Source organism: Pleurodeles waltl, chromosome 7 (assembly GCF_031143425.1).
Source record: "Pleurodeles waltl isolate 20211129_DDA chromosome 7, aPleWal1.hap1.20221129, whole genome shotgun sequence".
In the NCBI taxonomy this organism is placed as follows: domain Eukaryota; kingdom Metazoa; phylum Chordata; class Amphibia; order Caudata; family Salamandridae; genus Pleurodeles; species Pleurodeles waltl.
Genome location: NC_090446.1, coordinates 1,127,924,790 through 1,127,946,879, shown reverse-complemented (window position 1 = coordinate 1,127,946,879; position 22,090 = coordinate 1,127,924,790). Strand labels below are relative to the sequence as shown.

Below are 22,090 nucleotides of genomic sequence, written 5' to 3'. Positions count from 1 at the left end.
ATAGTTCAACCAACAGATTCCTCATAACGGGTTTCACCAGGAGTGCAGACCCGCAAAAGGTTTTGAAATTTGCACTTATATGTCGACCTTGGCACAATAAATAAAATATATTAATCAGTCATCCTTTACCGAGTATTCATTATATGATGGCAAATCTTGGGAAGGGCAAGTACTTTACAATCTTTGATGTACGTTCTGCATACCACCAGATTCCTTTACCAAACAAGCATCAAGACCTTCATAACGCCATTGGGAGCATATAAATACAGTCTTCAATGTAAGGCTTGCCTCAGCTGCCAGTGTATCGCAAAAAAATGATGGATAGCTCCTTTGGGTAGATGTCAAGCATCCAGACATTTCAAGGTGACAGTTTGGATTTGAGGGGTTACGTGCAAGTTGCATCAGAACTTACTTTGGTACATGATACAATCTTGAGATGACCCTTTTGTGACACCTGTTTCACTACATGCTGATTAGATAAAGGTTTCCCACAAAGGAGATCAGCAACAATTGAAAAGATAAAGCAATACTATTTGTGGCATGGTCATAAAATGATCACTGTATTTAAACAGTGATTATTAGCAGATAAGCACTGGAAGACTGTAGAGAACTCATTGTAACCATTTAATATCAAGTGTACGATGGTCCTTGATGACTACCACCCAAAATGGTTAAATCTTTCCTTGTAGAATTGGCCAACACAAACTGTTTAATTGTTTTTTTTAAACTGTATTTTTTGTTAATAAGGGTCACCTAAATACATTGTTACAGAAAATGGGACACTCTTAAGTTGGAAGAAATGTGTAAGGTCAATGGGCCAGATGTATGAATCTGGCCCAATGCGATTCGGTAATTGCGATTTTTAAGAAATCGCAATTACCGACTCGCAAAGGGCCATGTATCACATTTGCGAGTCGGTAATTGCGATTTCTTAAAAATCGCAAATTCAATTACCGAATCGCAAATTGCGATACTGGCCCCATTCGCAGCTATGGGCCTGCTGGCCCATAGCTGCGAATTTTTTGCATTTCGCAAACTGCGATTTCTGAAACAGAAATCGCAATTTGGGAAAAGCAAAGGGCCAGGGTGCTGGGGGCCTAAGGCCCCCTCTCCTGCACCCCATTTATTTATTTTTTTCACATGTAAAGTACACACATGCCACAAGGGCATGTGTGCTTTACATATCAAATTAAAAAATGCAGTTTACTGCATTTTTAAATTTTGCACCAGGTTACCACCTGGTTGCAGGTCATGGTATTTTGCACTTGCAAAATACCATTCTGCGAAAAATCGCAATTTGTGATTTTTTGCAGAATTGCTTTGCGACCTGGATTTTGCAAAATCGCAAATTGCGATTCACAAAATCCAGGTCGCAAAGCAGAAAATCGCAATTTTTGCGATTTTCTGTTTTTGGTCTGCGAATGCATTTGATGCATTGCAGACCTCGATTTTGCACTCGCAAACTGCTGATTTCGCTGTTTGCGAGTGCAAAATCAGTTGATACATCTGGCCCATAGAATCTTATTATGTGAAACATTTACAAGTTGCCTTATACTGCCTGGCCTTGAATGGTCCAGCCTCAAAGAAGGCATTCAAACTGCTTTAGCTGCAGATTTTTAGCACAACAGTTATCTCAGACAAAAGGTTTGGTGTTAAGACACTACTGCCCACACTTTAACAGGAGTTTTTTTCTGTAAAATTGCCAAGAGGCAGGGAACCCAGAACCAGACTATTACCAGAGTGGTTAAAACACATCAGTCTTTTGAAGATCAATCTAGAAAAATGAGAGAGAGATGATGTGTGAAAGAACTGCCAAACAAAAGAAAATGAAGTTACTACAACGAAAAAAGAGACGAAGATGTTGATTAGTGTGCAGGTGTCTGGATTTTAAAAAACGACACAAAGTTTGCAGAAGTGAGTCAAAGTTCTCTGCAGGTACTCAAATACTCCAAGCTACAACAGCTTCTGTATTGCTTCAGAACAAAAGGAGAGGGGCAACAGGAGGAGTCTGGTGTGTTTAACTGGTCACCAAACAAAGATAATTAGAATATATATTCTGTCAGCATATGATGGATCTTTTGACTGGCTGATGTTTGCAGTTTAGAATGAGATTGCGACCTTAGAGGAAGTATGCTGCAGTGGGAGTGGGAGTCTGGAGAGTTCTCCATGTCACAGCTGAGAACAGAGATTCCAGTTTCGATGCTGCTGACAAACAGGAAGCCGTCACATTGCCTCCAAGTTGTGATCATCATACAGCCAACTCACGGATTTTTTTAACTGCCTCTACTAAAGACCTGGTGCAAGAACTTCAATAGCCAACTTGATATTCAAGTTTTTATTTCATTTCGTAAAATAGCCCCGCACACCGTGTAAACTCCGCACTCCATCTTTCTCCAATTCAACTGTCCCCTTTCATTCTAAACCCCAACATTCCAAACAAGAATTACACATTCCAAATAAGAACTATACATTTAAAGATACCCTACTCTATAAAACATCCAAACCTTAATAACACCATCATTCTACCTGGATGTTTGTTTTCTGCCATAAGGCTAGTCCACAAAGTAATCGACTAAAGCTCCTTCGAAATTTCATGATTTGGAATTGCATTATTAATTATTATCTATTTTAACTATGTTTATGCATTATCTGTTACTCTTAATTGATTCCGGAAGGCGGTAGGTCATTTGTATGCCTTTCCTCGATTCATACCTTTCCACTCTGATTCGGTTTTTGGAATGGTACTCCATAGATTCTGGAACTTAGCTCTGTGTTCTGACTTTGGCAATCATTTCCCCGCTCCTGATCCTGCTGGCAGGCAGAGTCCTGTATGTAGGGTCCTTCCACATAAATGATTAGTTCTTTTATCACAGTAATGTCTCCAGTTTGTTTGTCTCTAGTCCACAAGGAGACAAGGGTTTTTGTTTTATTATTAGGAGGACAGGTCATGTTATGCATAACGTCTTCACTACTCCTCTCCTGCTGCATTTATGTACAAGCAGGGGGGATGTGCTTTGGCGAGGCCATATAGAAATATAATTACAGACGACTAAAAGAAGGATTTTCTTTTCAGTTTGGGGTTCTGAGTGACATTGCTTTGCACATCTATTTGATGTCACTTTGAAACCCTTGGTGAAATACATTCCGTTATTATCGGTTGCCCGTCTATAATTCTATATGTTATGTATGGCTCTCGTTGAGCACCACTATTGTGAATACTAGATTCTAAATCTGGTTATTCGGTGCTATAACACAGAAACAGAGGGATACAAAAGTTGTTTGCCACTGTTTCTACATAATAAAGGAATTCCAGACTGCTCTGACAAGGCTATTTAAGTCAGGCCAACTCTGACTCTGCTACAATGGAGAGCAGATAGTACAGCTTCCGGAAGGACAGAGAGCAAAGGAATAGAGGATGGTGAAGGTATGTGCCAGGAGACATTAAATATTTAGTTCCGTTTACACATTTGGGACAGATAGAAGTCATGTTATACAGGGCTCTCTCTTCACTAATCTGTTCCTACATATCAGTTGAAAGCAGTGGCAGATAATTTTAGGGGCCATAAAGAATATAAAATTATAAATAAGTAAAACATGAATAACAGGAATGGTCTTCAATTCAGGATATCACAGAAATATGATGCCACTCAAAAACCAGCTCCATTGTTCACTGTTACCCATCTATTATTGTATAAGTTACTTATGGGTCCTAATCCTATCCATTATCCTGAACAGCATTTTTAAAATGCTGTTCTTCTCTGCAATTACAAAACACAAAGCCTGTTTTCCAACTCTGTGGTATAACAATGCTTAATCCTGGTGCTCGACCCTGCTTCCACCAGTCCATGTGTTCATATGTTTAAAATACCAATATGAAAATTCTGTTCACAATATTGGACAGGTCTAGGAACTCGTACAATATAAAATTGTAGATGGGTAACTAAATAAAGGGATATTTTTGACCACACATTTGCAATGCAATAGGTCTCGCATTTGCTAGAGTTAGAGCTATTGCAATTTTAAATTCATAACTGGACTTTTCTTGCCACATAATCTGGTCAACCCTGCCTCATAATTTCATTTTTTCCTACCATTTAAATCCAGTGGCCCTGCATATAACTAAAGACTCCCATTTACCTTCTTCCTCTATCTGCAGCAAAAATGAAAATGTTGCCATTTAGCATCTTAATTTAAATCTGCCATGCTAATTCCAATAGAATAGCACTTTCACCACTCCACCATCATAGTTGCTGGCTGGCTAACACAATTCCCCAAAAAAGACACCAGACAGCCAAAGAGGAGAAATAAACTAGAAGGGTCACCCAAACATATCAAGAGTCATAGTGCAATAAGGATGTTAAGTTGGCCTGAATCATGGTCATAATTGTAATAAGGAGAGATGATTAAAACATATACAAATATCATATAAACCTTTATCAGAATTAAACGTTTGGTGTTGGACTGTAATGCTCAAAATAGCCCCTAATAGACCATAACAAAAAATATCATTTGTAAGAAACTTGGTCATGTAACCATATTGTTAGCCCCTACATGGCAAAAACCAATGGAAAACAACAGGAGAAAGTAATGTAGTGTAGCCATATACTTAGCCCCTAGACTGCGTTTTTAGGGCTAGCAGGCCTACTGCAATGATATTACAAACAAGGCCTTCAAAACAAAACTTCTCTGAGTTGTAAAACAAACGTTCAAGCCACAAGAAAGGAATGGAGGGAGGGGTTATTATTTTGGGGTTCCACTAACCTAGTGTGGGGACCCGGAGATGATGTAGACAGAAAGCATTTTGAAGGTGGTCCCATTGTCCTCGTTATGACCAAAAATGTTTTGTAAAAGGAATGCCCTCCAAAGCACTATGGGGTGAACTTTCGTGCTGCAACTATCATAGTATGCTGACTGCAGTGCCCAGACCAGCCCCTTAAGGACATCACAATAAAAACAGCATTTGGAAGAAACACGATCATGGAAACATACAGACAGCCCTTAGAGAACATAACCACGTGAAAAAGAATGGGAGAAAGTAATATATTGTAACCATATATTTAGCCTATAGAAAGTGTACTACATTACAATTTTTCAAGGCTAGCAGACCTACTGCAATGATATTACAAACAAGACCCATAAAACATAACTTCTCTCAGCTGTAAAACAAAGGTTCCAACCATGAGAGAGCTTAAAAAATAATGAATTGCAATAGGGGTTATTATTTTGAAGTCCCCACTAACATAGCGATGTAGGCAGAAAGAGCATATTGTGGGCAATGTTTTGGAGGTGGTCCCATTGCCCTAGGACCACCACAGGCTGAGTTATAAGCAAAAATGTTTAGTAAAAGTAATGCCCTGCACAGCATTATGGGGCAAGTTTTCATGCCACAAATAACTCAGTATGTTGATATGTCTGTAATGCTTAGAACAGCCCCTAGAGGACACCACAAAGCAAATAGCATTTGTAAGAAACATGGTCATGCAACTATATATTTAGCCCCTAGAGGGCAGAACCACACAAAAAGACAATTTCAATAAATAATGCAGTGTAACCATATATTTAGCCCCTAGAGGGTGTACTGCATTACACATTTTAAGGGGTAGCAGGCCTATAGCAATGATATTACAAACAAGGCCTTTAAAACACAACCTATTCCCAGCTGTAAAACAAAAGTGGGAGCGGTTATTATTTTGGGGTCCCTACTAACTTTGTGTGGACCCAGATATGACCTAGACATAAAGAGCACATTGTGGTGAATGTTTAGTAAGCGGTGAGTTATGAGCAAACATTTTATGTAAAAAATAATGCCCTGCAAAGCAAGTTTCCAGAGTGCAGTGAATATTGTAGTACAGGCTGTCCTGCTGTGCCGGGAGTGCCTCTTTTGCTTTGAGGATTTCTGTTTTATGCAAAGCATTTACCAAACAAAGAATCAATGTTCCTGAGAACAAGGTGGTTGATACTACTCGTCGCACCTCTGTGACCCAGAGGTTTCAGGTAATATATTTTTTAATTTCAGTCCTATGGTGGGTGCCAGCCTGGTGCAAGAAACCCAACCACCAAGGGTTTCAAAATGCACACAAACAAAGGCGGAGAAGAAACCGCCTATGTCATGTGCTGTAAAATACAAAATACAGAATGCAGGAAAAACTAGCAACCAGGGCACTCCAAATGAATAAGTCCGAGATAATTAAATTTTCATTAGAACTGTTTAATCCTTTGTGTTGAGTAGTCGAATGACATCTCCATAATAATTAAGTCCACATAGTAGAATAGACATGTATGAAATCAAGATCAGCCAACACGTGTTTCGTCCTCACGGACTTTTTCAAGGCTCAAAAATAAATAGAGTTTGGGTAACAACAGTAGCTTCTGTTACCACTCCAATGGTAATGTTTTCTCAAGATCTAAGAGTAGTCCAATAAGGTATATGACTGTCCCTTAAAATCAGGGGACAGATATTTAGTTACAGCACAAGTCCTGTGATCATAAGTGTATCCATAGTATACGTGCACAATGTCAGAGGGGCCTACTTGAGACCCAACCTGTAAAGCCCCCAGACTCCGGGAGTCAACGAAAAAGCAGCGCGAGTAGGGCTTCGCAGCATATGATAAGGCTGCCGTGTTTTGTTGGCAAAGCATTTACCAGTTTCAAGTGTTTTAAGGGAAGTACCACAAGAAATGACTCTGATAAGGTAACTGTGAACAATGTGACTAGCGCTCCAATAACACTGATCACATTCACGCTGTTGTGCCTGTTTGTGCTGTGAGCGCCATGCCCACCATGCAGCAGGAAGGGGAGAGACAAAAAAAATATATAGTCTACCCACAATGAAGTATATCAGCAATCGTGCAATAATCCATGTAACAGGGGCAGTTTGCAAGGCGTGACAAAAACAGCCTCACGGCGGGAAAAACGTAAAGCATTTACCAATGGCATGAAGTGATTTTTGAAACGCAAGCCCACAAACCAGTGACAGTGATGAGCGTGAGATGGGTGTGGTTAAATGCGCACAGTACTTACAACTGGTCAAAGCGATTGCGCGCTCGCCCTAAAAATGAGACACAACAAATAGTGATTTCAGGTTAGTGTATGGGCTGTGTTGTGAATGACTAATCACCCCATCATACCCAGGATGACGAGGGCCACACTTGTCGGGCTTGGTTGTTCCCAGACAAGAACAGGCTGGCGTATAAAACCTCCAAGTAGAAGACTAGAGTCTCTCTGTTCCTCGTGTTACCCAGGGTCACCACTTCCTTGACTGCGGTGTTCTGGTTATGCTGCCACTCGCAGAAGCTTGACTTTCCTAATTTACTTCTCTGGAGCCACTGTCCGGACAAGAGACCAGGGGCATCTTTGTTAAGATAAGATGGAGGAGTATGGTACATTAGAAAAGGGGCTCAGGAAAGAAAGAAACTGCCTGCAATCAAATAATCTGCACCACACCATGAGTATAAAATGAGGTAGGTCCCAGTGTCGTAGATCTGTGGAGGGTCTGAGCACACCAAAGATAGCTGAGAAAACAAAATCAGAGAAGTCTTGTGGGATCGAAGTACAAGCTGTATAACTTACGCAAGTAGCTTACTAGTCACAGTAGATCTGTGCTTAAGGAGAGAGATCATTGCAGGGCCATACATATGCTCAGGGGAAAATTAAGACAGTGGCACTGGAAGCCTCAAACATGACTTGGAGGATGGATGACTGGCCCTCCCAGACCTAAGAACGTATTATTACGCTGCCATGCTACAGCATGCAGCGAGATGGTTGAACGACTCAGACAAATGGGAAAAAAGAGATTGCATACAGGTATGTTGGGCGAAGATACTCTGGTATGGCTACTAATGAGAGGGAGACGCTCTGAACACCCAGTTCCATATTTGGTAAGACAGGCAGCAATGGTGTGGGAAGCTGTGGTCACGAAGGTGCTGCACAGAGCCTCTTTGACAGGGAGCGCAATCTATAAGGATATGTCCATGGAACAATGGAGACTGGGAGTGTGTACAGTGGTGGGTGAATTGAATCCAGGGGAAGTTTTTCTCACCTTCCAGGAGGTGCAGGAGGCGTTTAGGGTGGAACAGGGCCACTTTCTTCATTATGCCAAATTGGAGAATACTGTGAGGAAGGTGTGGGCTGAGTTCCCGGCAGCGCCTCAGCCTTCCCAGGTACCTAGTGAGCTGCTCCACTGGGGGGGACGGAAGGCCCCTCATCACCCTGTTTCACACCACAGTACGGGCAGACATGGACAGCACTCCCTGCGTGGTGATTAAGGTTTGGCTCGGGGATTTGGGGGAGCCTATTGTGGATGCAGACTGAACACAAGTTAGTAAGGAGAATGTCCTGTAACTACAGGTTTAAATTATTGCACTTCAATTTCCTACACCACACTTATATGACCCCCAGGCAGATGAACAGGATATAGACCATTGAGAGGAACTAGTTGTGCGAGATGAGGGGAGTTGGGAGCTTCTTTTATTCATTTAGCCTGGACCTGCGCTGGAAAACAGAAATACTTGAGAGATACGGTGCCCACCATAGTGAGGGCTACAGGCATAGAGATCCCCTTCACCCAGCTGGCTTGCCCTCTAGCTATGGTGATAAAACCCAGGGGGTGCAAGATTCCCTACAAGCTAGCCCAGATAGCACTACTGCTAGCGAAAAGGAGAATAGCTGTAGGGTGGACTAGTTAAATGCATGGCTCCGGGAGGTAGGTAAACGGGGTGTGCAGAGGAGCCCATATGCGCCTCACCCGTACTGATGAGAAAGCGGAGGACGATATCATGACATGGGGTCTTGTCCTCAACAACTTCAATGATGACGACACTAGTACAGGGGATTGCTCAGAAAATGAGATGCAAGACTCTTGCTCGGCCACTGCTACACTGTGTTGATCGTGGCAGCCAAGTGTGATACTATATGTATTTATGTTTTCCCTGGGTAATTGGGTTATGTCTTGGACTCATTAATCTGTTCACCGGTGTGGATGTTTTTGTGCCTCCTGGGATCTGCACAACGTTGTATTACCCTGTTCTACATGACGTGCTCTGGATATCTGGAAGTAGTATTCCCACTGATCTGTAACCTGTATTTTGCACTGCTTGTTTCTGCTATGTTTCATGAGACACTCAATAAAACAAAGTTTAAAAAAACACATGCCCGCATTATGAAAAAAAACCTGCAATAACTGCCTCACACAACACTTGTGATCTCACCCCCACCCCATTCAAACAGAATTTTTTTTTGATGATTGGATGTTATGGAAATGCAAACCTTGATCACTGCAAAGATTTAATGGGGCTTTACTGGCTTGTCATTCCGAACTTGAAGGTAACGCACATGTATGCTAACAATTGTTAATGGTCAATTTGTATCAACCTCTGCGCATCTAAACTTACATTAATAAATTTTGATGTCTCTCTTCAACTGTCTTGGTTCCTTGTTACCTTTACCACGATAAGTAGTTGTGATAGATCATTTCAATCGTTCGTGTGGTTTGGAATCGGACGCACTCTATTCTAAAACTCGAACTGCAATCGTCATTCGCATTGCACTTTTGCTCACTTTTCTTAATTCATTATTATCGCCAATTATTCATCTCCAGCAGCTCATTTGTGTTTTAAAATTGAACGTAATTATTACTTTAGCTTTAATATACTGCATGTGAACAGCCTATTGGGTACGTACTATGTTTTTCAGACATTTAACTGCAGATAAACTTGGCTGGACTAGATATGTAGCTCAAAGGCAGTCCCGTCAGTTTAAAAGTTGTGGTAACAAACTTTTCGTGTTTGGGGATTTAGAAGGATAAGATGAGGCACATGAAACACTTGTAAGGGCGAAATAGATTCGTGAATGCCTATCGCAGCCTTTCACCCTTCTAAGCCCGATACAATGAATACTGCCGAGTCGGATAACAATGAAATGAGAAGAAAATGTACAGGCTAACACCTGAAAGATCAGTGCGCAGAGCAATTCACGTAAGATGACGGACATGTAGCGAGCCTCCCGGGCGCTACTCGGCTCACTGCCCCACTCAGTGACGAAGTACGGTGTCCGGAGCAGGGGCTAGATAATAAACGGAGGCCGGGCCCACAAGGTCTTTTGGTCTCCAGCAAATGTACCTGCCGATGTGCGCGTCTTATTTTCCAGTGCTCCGTTGACACGTGGGCTGCAGGCCGAGATCCTAACCCAGCCGGCGCCCTCTACATTTGGCGACAAGGCGGTGCCCATGCGCTGCACTCACCTGCGCCCGCTCCACCTGAGCATTTCTCCTCATGGCTCCATCGCCCTCGGAGCCCGGTGCAGGAACCAGGCCGGCGGGCCTCAGGCGATCCCGAGGTCCGATGCGACGCGTGTCTGGCGCGTTCTCCCCAGTGTTCTGGCTGCCTCTCCCTGCAGGAGACCGGAGGGCACTCCTCCCTACCACTGGCACAGCAAAGCATGAGTCTGCCTCCCCCTCCTCTCAGTCTGTCTGTCACCGCTTGCTGGAGTGCGAGGACCCGGTAGCTGCCCCTCCCACTGCCAGCCTTACAGAGGTGTTTGGCCAGAGGCTGCCCTGCTGTTGGGGGCAGACTACGCTGGCGCAAGACATCAAAGTTGTCCCCCGCCCACTCAGTGGACTCGAGGTGGGGCATCTATCCTGCCCACAAAGCCTGATCCCTTAGGACGGGGGAAGGAGGTGTCCTTATTCTCGTCTCTCCCCTCCTCATCTACACCGGGTGCACGAAGGGAACAGCAACTAAATCCCAAGCGTGGTCTAAGCTCCCTGCCAGATGCCAACGCCCACCGCCCAGTCCACCAGCATGGATTCCACTCATCTGTCACTGCACTGCCACCATTCAGCCAGCTGACGGACCCCGCCACAGCTACGCCCTGATGGCGCCATTGGCTTGGAAGGCTACAACACTACTTCCGAGCCATACGTGAGACAGATGGTGCAGTGCAACGGTCTCTGATGTTGCATTTCGGGGGCGATGAGCTCCATGATCTGTTCGAAATGCTACCGGACACTGGGGATGACAACGACTTCTACACGGCGGTAGAAGCACTCAACAAGTACTTTGACCCGCAGCTCAACCCTGATTACGAAAAGTTCAAGTTGCGGCAAGCCCAGCAGACCAACACCGAATCGGTGGACATGTTCTACGCGCATCTGCGCAAGCTGGCAAGCACCTGCACAGGCATCAATCAACACGAAGAAATCTGGTCGCAGATGATCCAGGGATGTCGCTCCTCAGCGATGAGAAAGCTGATCCTACGCCAGCCAGGTATCTCTCTTGACGACATCCTCATCCTAGCGCGATTGCATGAGCTATCCAACAGCCGCGTCGAAGACATGACTGCCGCCCTGGCACAGTCGTCCATCGCTCCACGCCCAACCAAAATGGGCCCCATAAAAGAAGACCAAGTTGCCGCCATCTCTCGCCCTCAAAGCTCACCCTGTATGGCTCAGCAGGCCCGGATGGAGGAAAAGGGGTGCGGCAATTGCGGCGGTGAACAATGCACGCCATGTGCGTGCCCGGCGAAAGGCAAGAACTGCTCCAGATGCGGCAAACCCAACCACTTTGCCAAGGTCTGCCTCGAACTGGAACCACTCCCGCGCGAAGGGCAATGGTAAAGCAGTTGGCGCTACATTACGAAAGGGTGCCAAACGTGGCAGCGGCGGACCGGCGCCCGGACACCACTCAGTATGTCGACGAAGAGGAAATATTTGTGGTCTCTTTTGCTAACAGACGGGATCAGCGGCGGCCTCCTCCCATGTGCAACATAACAGTCAACGACACACCGATATCAGCATTCATTGACACCGGAGTCAATGTTATGAACGTCGAGCAATAAAACAGACTGTCTCCTCCACCAGAGCTTAAACCGTGCCACACCAAGATATACGTGTACAGTGGCGTGGAACCGCTTACACTCAGAGGAGCAATAGAAGTCACGGTCAGCAGCGACGGACATGCCACGCGAGCAAAGTTCCACGTGGCGGAAGGGAAGAAGGGCACACTCCCAGGGTGTCACACGGCAGAAGATCTGGAGCTGGTGTTTTTCGCCCGCCAGGTGCATGATTCACACGCTGAAGCGTGTGCTAGAAGAATTCCCAGACCTCTTCCGTGGACTGGGGAAGCTGCAGGCAAGCAGTTTCACTTATATGTGGACACAACTGTTCACCCCACGGCCTTGAGACATCGGAGAGTGGCGTTTCACCTGAGTCCTCAGGTGGAACAAGAACTGAGGACCTTGAAGAGCTAGGGGTAACAGAGAAAGTGAGCAGGCCTACGTCATGAGTTTCACCTCTGGTCATCGTCCCAAAGCCCAAACAGCCCGGAGCCATTCGTCTCTGTGTGGACATGCGCCTCCCCAACAGTGCCATCAAACGGGAGCGCCATATCACACCCACTATGGACGACATCATAGCGGACTTGAACGGAGCACAATGGTTCTCCAAGCTAGACTTGAACTCAGGATACCACTACCTAGAACTAACCCCGGAGAGCTGCAATATTACCACCTTTTCAAGACACGTGGGGCTCCGCCGGTACAGACATTTAAGCTTTGGAGTATCATCAGCGGCAGAGATTTTCCAGAACGCCATCTGAGAGACTCTGTCCGGCCTGGCAGGCGTTATCAATTTAAGCGATTACATTTTAATTTTCTCCAGCTCTCTGGAAGACCATCATAAGCATCTGCGAGACACTCTCCAACGACTGTCAGAGGCTGGGCTAACGCTGAATAGAACAAAAATGTGCCTTCTACCGCACTCGGTTGATTTTTTTGGCTACATTTTCTCAAGGGAGGTGCTGAGAGTCAACCCCAAGAAGGTGGAAGCCATAAAAGGAGCGTCAATACCCCGCAACGCCACAGAGATCAGGAGTTTCCTCGGGATGGCGACCTACTGCGGGAGGTTCATCCCCAATCTTGCCACGCTCTCTGATCCCCTCCGGCGACTCACGAAGACCAACATTCCGTGGGAGTGGGGTCCGGAAGAGGATAAAGCTTTCCGCGCCGTGAAAGCAGCCCTACTAGACAGGGCAGTGATGGCTTATTTTCACCCACAGAGAAGAACTGAGGTGGTAGTAGATGGCAGCCCCGTTGGGCTAGGAGCAGTGCTGCTGCAGGAACAAAGTCACCAGCAGTGGCAGTCTGTCGCTTACGCCAGCTGAGTCCTCTCAAACACGGAAGCTCGTTACGCACAAATTGAGAGAGAGGCGTTTAGCCATTAGGTGGGCCTGTCAGCATTTCCACTTATATCTATGTGGAAATGAGTTCAGAGTTGTCACCGATCACAGGCCGTTGGTGTCCATCTTCGCAAGCTCCGCCAGGTTTGCTCCTCCACGCATCGAAAGGTGGGCTGTTCTTCTGCAGTCGTATCAGTTCCAAGTAGTCTACCGCCCGGGGGTCAACAATCCCGCGGACTATCTGTCGCGACATCCTTTGCCACCGTGCTCTGAGGAACAATCAGAAGAAGAGGACGAGCGGGTGGAGAGTTTCGTAAGCATGCTTGTGGACATGGCCTGCCCTACAGCTGTCACGGTGGTAGAAATTGCTGATGCCTCAGCTGGAGACGCCCTCATAAGCCGGGCGAAGGAGGTCCTACACACTCGCTCCTGAAAGCTTTTCCTTGACTAACAATCCGTGTCTGACACAGATATGAGAAGAGCGATGCAACAACTGTGGAAAGTGAGGCTGGAGCTGTCGGTGAGTCCAGAGGGTCTTCTCTTAAGAGGGCAACGTTTGGTGATACCCTGCAGCATACAGAGTCGAGTGGTGGATCGGGCGCACCAAGGCCATCAAGGAACCGCAAAGACGAAGGCACACCTACGAAGTAAGGTGTGGTTCCCAGGTATGGACACCATGGTGGACGACGTGATAGGCAAGTGTCATCCATGTGCCATCACCACTCAGGAAAATGTCCCTGCCCCTGTTGCGACTGAGCCACCCAGCACTCGTCCCTGGTCCAGAATCAGTCTGGATTTTGGCAGTTTCCCGGATGGGCGTCTGACGGCTGTGATGGTCGACTCGTGTACACGGTTCCCCGTGGTAGATTTGGTGGTGTCGGCGGCGTTCCAACAAGTCCACCCTGTTCTGGAGAAGACGTTCGCTTTGCTGGGTTTTCCGGACTAGATACGAATGGACAATGGACCCCCTTTCCATGGTCAGGAGTTCCATGATTACTTGCGCTCACTGACCATAACGCATAGAAGGATCACCCCGCAATGGCCTCAGGCGAATGGAGACGTAGAGCGTTTCATGAGGACATTGAATTGCGCCCTGCGAATTGTAGTGAGTCAGTAAGAGAACCCCGAGCTCTGCCTCCACACCTTCCTGAGGGCTTACCGTCAAACCCCCCCACAGCACCACGGGGTGTGCCCCAGCAGCTTTGCTCTTCAGCTTGCCATCCAGAGACTGTTTACCAGCGGGTAGAGGCTGACATCCTGCTGCTTTGGACATATTCAGGACGCAGGAGAAAAGAGAAATGACTAATGCTAAGGCCAGCGCTAACAGGAGGGTGAAGCGTCCCGACCTGCAAGTCGGAGATACGGTCATTCTGAAGGACCGCCACCCAGGATGGAAGTTTCGCACCCCATTTGAGCCTGATGTTTGGAGAGTGGAGAGCGTTGTAGGGACCATGGTGACCGCCGCAAGAGGACAGCAGGTGACAAGGAACGTGTCGTGGTTCCGGAAGGTGGTGCCCTCAGAGGAGGGTGTTGGCGCGGGAGGCGGAGAGGAGGAAGAATGCAGAGGGTTGGAAACCGGAGATGGTTCGCAGTCAGGTCGACAGAAGAGTCACGAAGAACCAAGGTGTTGTGCCGCGATGACCCAGTAAAGGTCTGTTCCCCGGACGAGCAGCCTGCAGGGAGGTCTGAGCCCAGAGATGGACGGACCAGGTACCACCTGCAGCCGAACCCCAATCCCAGCCAGCGGCTGAAAGACTTCCTGTGCTGAAGAGGACTGTCGATGTTTTATTTATCTCTCTCTCTCTCTCGGTTTTCGGTGATTTGTATTTTGTTCGGGTGTTGGTAGTGACATACTAAAACCAAGGGGGGATGTAGCGAGCCTCCCGGGCGCTACTCAGGTCACTGCCCCACTCCGTGACCAAGTACGGTGTCCGGAGCAGGGGCTAGATAATAAACGGAGGCGGGCAAACTCAAATAATTGACCCCTATTTTCAGTCCCAATGGTAGATGTGTTAAAGAACACTGACCTGCCTCGAATATAATATGAATGACCCATACCGAACCCTACCAGCCTATCAAAGGCACTGTGCCACCAGGTAGAATTTTTTTAATCAATGTATGTTCTCGCAACAGTACTACTCTGTTATACTAGCATATATTTTAGCTCGATTAAGGAAATGCATGTAAAATGCATATGTGAAGCCCTTTGAAAGCAGGTACTGAACTGGCGGACTACGGCTGCTGCATTCCCTGGCCATGTCCTTAGTGCCGGTTCGCTTCTCTTCCTGGTAAGCGGCCGCCACGTGACCGCTGTCAATACACGTCCCTGCGGCTCGGGAGGCGAGAGTTGCAGCTCATTTTCTGAAGGCTGTGAACCCCTAGTACCGGGCAGCTTACCAGAACGTGCAGCTCTTTTCTAACCCTAACTCACTGAGAAAACTAGAGACCTCTGCCCAGGCTAAAGACCCGAGAGCAGCCCATGTCAGCTTTGATGAGCAGCTTTATAAACTTGAAGGAAGGCAGAAGTCCCGCTGCTCCCAAAAGACATCTGAGAGCAGGCCTCGTACCTCTAAAGAGAACACAACGAATAGATAGAAATAAGCGTATTCTGAACACCTTCTGTGAGGACAGCGAAAGTAGAAGTACTGCACCTCGAGTTGCACACAGGACCTCAGTTCTACATTCTAGCCGAATTTACCAGTGTTGTAGTCAGTACTTAATTTAAGCCGGTGGTTACCACTAGGGCCCACCAGCACTCATTTTTTGTGACCCGGACTTATTTTTCCTGACCAGATACTGACAACGAGCAAGAGAAGTAAAAAAAAAAAAAGCACTAAGGAAGATAAGAATGATAAAACCAGTAAAAATGAAAAAAAGCAGGAACCGATAAAATTGAGATAAGGGGGGCATCAGTGTCAGGTTGTAGATTAAAGAGGCCTGGGATGAATTCAAAACTACGCAGTCTTGGTATTCGACGAGACGATTTTTAATAGCGCCGCGAGGCATAGCTTTGGGCACTTTTGTAATTAATGCTTATGCACTTAGTTTCAAAGCACGTTTTTACTTGCCTTGTCCTGTGGATTGTGCATTCGCCTCCTTGTTTCTCCCTGCCCCGCTCCTTGTGTGATCCACGTCTCGAGCGTTGTGTGTTTGGCTGTGCATCATATGAAACGGATTATATACCATTGCTGCTGCGACTGTGCTGCGTAGGGGCTTAGTATGGGGGCTTAATAGAGGACTGTTCCCAAAGCCTGGCTCCTGTCATCTGCACGTGTTGGGCACGGTTCGGACGGTGCCAAGCAGCTACCGACGTCCGACGGTGTTGGCTCGCCGGCTTCCGAATCACGGCCATCTTACGAGCTCCTTCTTAGCCCAGACCAATAGTTCTTATCTGCATCACACAGACAGCGCGCGGCACTTTCAGCTCCTTCACTGCGGTGTCGGATATTACCCGCACGGCCCGCTCGCCACATCTTTCTGCTGTTTCTCAGCCCCTTCGAGGACTGTAGTTCTGGCTGCTTCCCATCGCTGGCTGGAGGGCGGAACCTGTTTCTGTACAACTTTTACAATACGTTTTCAAACGAGAGAATACTGTATATTCAATTCGTGTTAAAATCTGGTTTAAGGTTCAATTCACTACACATTAAAGAAAAATAGGACACCACTAGCTCACCATTGGCCAAGGCCGCCACCAAGCAGTTGCTAGGAAACTATTGTATTAATTTAATAAAAGAATTAAAATAAAAAAAAAACTTTATTCTGAATTCAGTATTGTTACTGTGCTAACCAGTGCCAACAAATAGGGATATTTATTCACTCATAACCATCAACCTCTACATTTGCAATTTAAAAATGTAAATTAAATGTAAATTAGCACTTGTATAGCGCACTACTCACCCGTTAGGGTCTCAAGGCGCTGTACTCATACCGCTATGGAACCCCTCCTGGCTTTTCCCTGTGAGGCACCCACTCCTGAGCACCCCCAGGGTGAAGCCAGGCATCCAAGCGCTGTTGGGGCCGTTGTGGAGATTAAGCAATCTAACTCCATTACTTCTCTATTCCCCAGGTGAGTTATCTGGTTTAAATTGTGCTCTAATTGCTTGGTTTCCATAAATGCAAAATGAAACAAAGAAAGCCCAGCTTTTAAATATGTTGAGAAAAGAAGCTCAAATTCGTCTTGAGCACGTATGCAAATGGTTCCACCCCAACAGGCGTGGCAGCTGGGGATTATCATGAATATAACTGATGACTGATCGGTTTCAAGTACTTTATGGTGAACCCTATATGGTGGCAGCTTCCCAGTGGACAAATTAATTCCTAAGTAGTATCTTTAAGCACACTGGCATCACAGTGCAAATTTGATGGAATGTTAGATTTGGACATTAGTGATCAAATAGACAGTTTTGAATTTAAAAAAGTCAGGAACAGAGTCAAAGACATACAAATCCAACACCCAAAAAACCTGTTGACATTGTTAACCGTGTAGACGCTTACGTATATTTGGTTGAGGAGTAAACAGATTTTACAGCCCCCAGGAAATGCAGTTTGGGTTTTGAGCAAACTTCAAACTGATTAACAGGAGTCTAAACCTAAACGAGAAGGACAAATATTAAGTCAACTCCAATACAATTCATTTAGAAGACGTTTTCAGTGTGAATCATGTTGTCAGTGTGGATCAGCTAACTGTAAAAGCTGTCCAGCAATTGGGAATGAGTGCATAGAATAGGCGCCTATTTTCCAATGTCAGCAACAATACTGCAAAAATAATAAATTCCATACAGGATCAGAAGGGCAATTGTTTGGTTTCCACGGTTAACATGATTCTTGGTATTTCGGTTTATACTCATCAGGTAACCTCTATGCAAAGAGGATTTTTGTGGTTGTATGGAACATCCAAGGAGTTGATGAGGACCCTTATATACCACCTGTGTGTTAAGGTTTTATTGACAAAGTGTCAGTGAACGTTCAAGCAGATTCTGGGTCTCTACAAACTGTTATTGATCACATTTTTCTTCTAGGAAAATTGAGGTCATAAAGAGCTACAGAACAATGACATCAGGACATTTTCTTACTGAGTTAAATCGCATGCTGCTAATGGAATACACTTAGAGGCAGTTCTGAATCAGAAGTCAGAAACTAGGGAGTGCATTAACAGATGCCCAAAAGAGACATCCCACCATTTAAAGATAAAATCTAGGATGCATGTATGTGAACAGTAAAACACTTTTCTCTGTGGAAGACATTTAATTCTGAAAACTGATCATACACCACTAGTAATGGTACTCAGAAGGATTCTTCTATTTTAGTTAGAATGCAAGCTCAGATTTTCAATGTTAAATTTGACAATGAATACAACTCTGGTTACAGGAACCATCAGCCATCAGGAAGATTGCTTATCAAGAACATATTTTACAGAAAAAGTTAACAAACTGTATAGTAGAGGACAGTAGCACGATGAATGTGCAGTAGTTTCAATTGGTAATGCTATTATATTCACTTGAGAGTGGTCCACAAAGAAGACTAGAGTAAGCGAACGGAAACTGATAGTAAGTTAAAGCAGCTTAGAAGTTTCATTTGAAATAAATGTCCCAGAGGAAAGTGTCAGACTATGGATTTGCAAGTGTTTTAAAAAGGTCACGGATAAATTGTCAATTGAAGATGTAGTGTTGATTAAAGGAGATAAATTTGTTCCACCTGACAATGTTAGATTGGGGGGTGTGGCTTGCCATCGAACAAGATGGTGGCAAGCCACACAGATGTAGATTTTGTCTAACTCCATACAGGGTCTAATTTTTATTAAAACTTGTCTTAATATGTAATATATGCTTATCTCATAATGCGACTTTTATCATAGGGACAACTGTGCTTTGAAATATTACTGATAACACAGATTACCAGTAATCCCTAGGCTTTCCCTTGACTATAAATACATTGCTATTTGCAGGTGCATCTGCTTCAATAGTATCTCTGCCACTCTGAGGCCCCAAATCTGTACCCTATTCTCTAATCTAGGGCATGCAGGCAGTGCAGTCTGCCCACTCAGCATCTAACTCTCTGCCAGATCACATTCGAAGCCCAGTGCAGCCCTCTAACCCCCTTAGTAACATGTAACAAGGTGGCCTGAAAGAAGGCGGGCTGCAAATGTGGGGAACCCCCAGCAATAATAGAAAGATGAGTGCTGCCCAGAGCATTGGAAGGAGGCAGGCTACAGTGGGAAGGCTCCATCCCCTGATGTCCCTTGTGCTCCCCGAGGCTGAACATTCAGACCTAAGCCTAACCAGGAGCCTAACACCAAAAGTAGAAGTTTGGATGGGTGGCGCTGAAATAACAGGGAGAACAGAATTGAACACAAAAGAGACCAAAATAACAAAAGAACTATAGTCTAAAGAAGACAAGTGACCCACAAGAAAAGTGCCCATGTGATCAGAGAAAGAAAAGCAAATGCATCAAAGGAAGATAACTGGGGAGGTGAAAACTCCTGAGACCAAGGTGATCAGAGCGAAATCAGTGCACACACTAGCAGGTCTGGAGGGAAGGAACATACATGGTACATCACATAAAAGGAATATTGGAGTAGAGAATGCTGGGGCAAGGCAGAGATCCACAGGCCAGAGGGAGTAAGCTAGGGAAGTTAGCCAAGGAGACTCTGATTTTGACTTTCTAGGTAGGCAGCAGCAAGCAGGTCAAGTTCTTTCTCCCACAAACCGGACTTTCATTTCCAACTGTGGAAGAGGTCAATGAGGACCAAAAATGTTGACATTCACCTCCCCTCTCATGGCACGAATATGGGTCAAGAACATGGACATAGAACCGCCCAAAAAAAATAAAAATGAATAGCTATTCATGAAAAGTAGGAGGTCCGACTGATGACATGGAATGACCGAAACAAGGGATGAATGCAAAGAAGTGAAGTCAATCCCTGAAATGAAACCCACCCACAAGGGTGTTATATTGGCAGTGGCAGAATTTCAGAACACCCTAGAGACCAAAATCTGTCTCAATCGAAGTGAAGCTCCTCTTAAAAGATTTAAAAAAGATGAACGAAAGGAAGAAACAAACTGAGATTGTTCATGGCTTTTCAAAGTTAAGGTCAAAACTTTACACACCACGGATGACATACTCGCAAAAGAAAACTCAGTTATGCAGGCAGGAACAGAGGATTTGGAGGGAAGATCAAGGAATAATAATAGCTGACTTGTGGGAATACCGAACAGAGAGGAAGGATAATTTTCAGAGCTGTGGATTCCCGACAACCTCAAACTGGAAGGGTTGTCAAAGTTTTATTTTCACTATAAGCACCCCACCTCCACACTTTCCCACCAAGATTTGGAGCACCTCCTAGGGCAACCATGCCTGTACCTTTAACCGTTGAAATAGCAATGCAATCCGGGGACCTGCATTAGGAGAATTTAGAGGCACCAATCGTCCCAGATTTAATAGATGTTCAAAAACAGAAGTGAAGCTCCAAAAAATTCAAAAATGTACTGAGAGAGGGAGAGAGACGAGAGAGACAGAGAGAGACAGAGAGAGAATGAGAGAGAGAGAGAATGAGAGAGAGAGAGAATGAGAGAGAAAGAGAGAGAGAGAGAAAGAGAAAGAGAAAGAGAGAGAAAGAGAGAGAGAGAGAGAGAGAAAGAGAAAGAGAAAGAGAAAGAGAGAGAGAGAGAGAGAGAGAGAGAGAGAGAGAGAGAGAAAGAGAGAGAGAAAGAGAGAGAGAAAGAGAGAGAGAAAGAGAGAGAAAGAGAGAAAGAGAGAGAGAAAGAGAAAGAGAAAGAGAAAGAGAAAGAGAGAGAGAAAGAGAAAGAGAGAGAGAGAGAGAGAGCATGCATGCTGCTTCTCACCAAATTAGGGATAATAATATCAGAAGGAAAAGCCTGGACCTTCTTAACACCGGAAGAAGTCAGGGTCTAGATTGAAGGGTGGAGGACAGCCACCAAAAAGGTAAATGATAGAAATGAGAACAATGAGAAAAAACATTGGAGATCAATCGAAGGGGAACATTTGACAGTAATGTACCATGTCAGATGGAATAGATAGAAGCAACAAACGCCCCGTCTCCAGTAAACATCCAGTGAAAAAAGATACAGACTGAGGCACATTCAAAACAGGGATTTCAGAACAAGACACTCCAAAATTACAGGCAGAACTCATGGTTATCCAAGCTCACTATGGCGAAAGTCAAATGGAAGAGGCAGGGAGTGAGGACAACATGCCAATGAGACATAGGCATAATTAATAGCTATTCACAGAGGTGTAAAACTGACTCTTACTTTACTAGGATAAAAGGGTTTCATAGTCGACTGTTCGAACAATTATAACTTGGGGAAAGTGATATTTAACAAACTGAAGAATGTAGAGGGACACACACCCTGCAAACTGGGGAAGTGGGTAGTTTGAACCCTGTAGCACCGGCTCTTTTTTTTTGGGGGGGGGGGGGGGGGTTCAGGAAAGGCTCAGAGTTGTTTATTATAAACGTGATGCATATAGGACAGCTCTGCAATAGACGCACACTTGGAGACACCCAACATGGAGGATACCGTAATAACTACAGCTACCCTACAATCGGCAACAGAGATGCCCCTCAAAACAACAGGGTTGAGAAAAACCTAAAAGGGGCATAGTCCATGGAGCATTCAGGAGACGGAGTAATATTACATCAGCATTCTAAGAGACACACCAAAAAGGTATAAATTGATGATGGTAGGGAGATGCTATTACAATTGGTGGCTCAGGCTTCATATATGATTTCAAGGGTTAGCAATACTCATTAAGAAATGGAACCCATCGGTGCTGAAGTAGACACGACTGGACCCAGTGGGTTATTACACAGAGTGACAGGGACATGAAAAGAAAAGCTGATCGTGTGCTCTGTCTACCTCCCACCCAAGATTCTCTCTGTGAAACTAGACAAGCTGGGACTG

General features: G+C 45.2%; 1 protein-coding gene across 9 annotated transcripts in view; it reads right to left on the bottom strand.

The window, feature by feature from the left end:
• Positions 1-22,090, bottom strand: part of TMEM94 (transmembrane protein 94) — a 543,968-nt gene that overhangs the window by 483,063 nt on the left and 38,815 nt on the right. The window contains exon 1 of one of the 9 annotated variants that reach the window (XM_069200145.1): positions 10,238-10,300. The exons of the other annotated variants lie outside the window; for them this stretch is intronic. The gene's annotated coding sequence lies outside the window, so the exon portion shown is untranslated. Of the gene's footprint in view, positions 1-10,237; positions 10,301-22,090 lie in introns of those variants that run through there. 9 annotated transcript variants of the gene reach the window in all.